Consider the following 1,607-nt stretch of genomic DNA (forward strand, 5'->3'; position numbering starts at 1 on the left):
GCTATAGATATAAAGGCTGTTTCACTGCTTTACATTTCTCTCATAGTACAATGGCTCCCCTAAGAGGGTTACAGTATTCCATTGACTGCTCTGTGAATTCATTTGCTGTGAGTTATTTCTAGCCAGCGGAAAGCACGCAGTTACCTTTTGGGTATCGTTCAAGTAGGCACTCTATGATTTTACCAGAGGTTTTTCCTGTAGAAATAAATCTGTGTATTATTTGCCTAGTCAAAAACAGAGCATGCTGACATGGGATCAGTGTGGGATTGGAAAATGGATCTGGGGTTGAGAAGAATGAGTAAGAAGGAATGTACTTAACAATACACCCTGGACAAAAAAACAAAATATAATCTTTAAAGTTATGGAAATAATGTGTGTATGGAGCTATTTGCAGGAAAACCTTAATCAGTTTAGTTCCTCTACACAAGTACTTAACTCTCTTCTGTGTATGATATAATTTTGTTGTCATTTGATTTCCATTCCCCCCATTAATTATTATATTTCACCACTTTTAACACTTTTCTTGTTGTGCTTGATTTAGGAAGAGATGTAAATATGCAGTTTGTAAAATCCTGGGAAAAAATTATCTACTCACCTCCCATCATACACATACCTAAAAAAAGTATATATATGCACACACGAACACACATGCCACAACTTTTGACTTTCGATCCTAAGAATGCACAGTGAAACGGACATTATTTGCCTATCACAGTATCAAACAATAACTCTTAAAAGCTCTTCCTATCACACTTCCTTTTAAGATAAGTGAGTGTTTTTTACATTGAAGGGATACATAGTAACCTTCTAAAGTAAGCCCCTAGATTTAGAATATTTTGGCAGTAGTGTTTTTAGTGGGTATACAGTGATTGATATAGACATTGTTAAAATTAGAGGCTGAACAAGTTTGATATTTATCTTCCCTCCTTCTCTTCCTTTCTCTCATCATTTCATAAAAGCAATGGCTTGGATTTTATTACAGAAATTACGCCATTCTGTTTAGAGACAGCATTTTAAAATTTAGGTTTAGGTCTGTATTTGTCTAATAATTAGTTACTAATACTACCCGAGTTAATAGTAAAATTAGTATTCAATAAAATTCCTGTAAGATATAATTTAAAATGTGATAGGGAAATGTTTACAGTGTGTTTTCTTTTTACTTTTATGAAAGTTTTGTATGCTTATCAAATGCCTTTATATAGGGTTTTCTTTTCATAGACATTGCGGTACCTATAATTCTTGATTATTTGGCCTTGGTAGTTACAGCTAAGGTTAAATTTGCACTGTATTTCTTTCTTTCTCTCTCTTTTTTTTTTTTTTTTTTTGAGACGGAGTCTTGCTCTGTCACCCAGGCTGAAGTGCAGTGGCATGATCTCGGCTCACTGCAAGCCGGCTCACACTCACAAATCTGCCTCCCGGGTTCACGCCATTCTCCTGCCTCAGCCTCCCAAGTAGCTGGGACTACAGGCGCCCGCCACCACGCCCAGCTAATTTTTTTTTTTTTTGTATTTTTTAGTAGAGACGAGGTTTCACTGTGTTAGCCAGGATGGTCTCGATCTCCTGACCTCGTGATCCACCCGCCTCGGCCTCCCAAAGTGCTGGGATTA

The sequence above is a fragment of the Mandrillus leucophaeus genome, unplaced genomic scaffold, assembly GCF_000951045.1.
Source record: "Mandrillus leucophaeus isolate KB7577 unplaced genomic scaffold, Mleu.le_1.0 Scaffold258, whole genome shotgun sequence".
Taxonomy (NCBI): Eukaryota; Metazoa; Chordata; class Mammalia; order Primates; family Cercopithecidae; genus Mandrillus; species Mandrillus leucophaeus.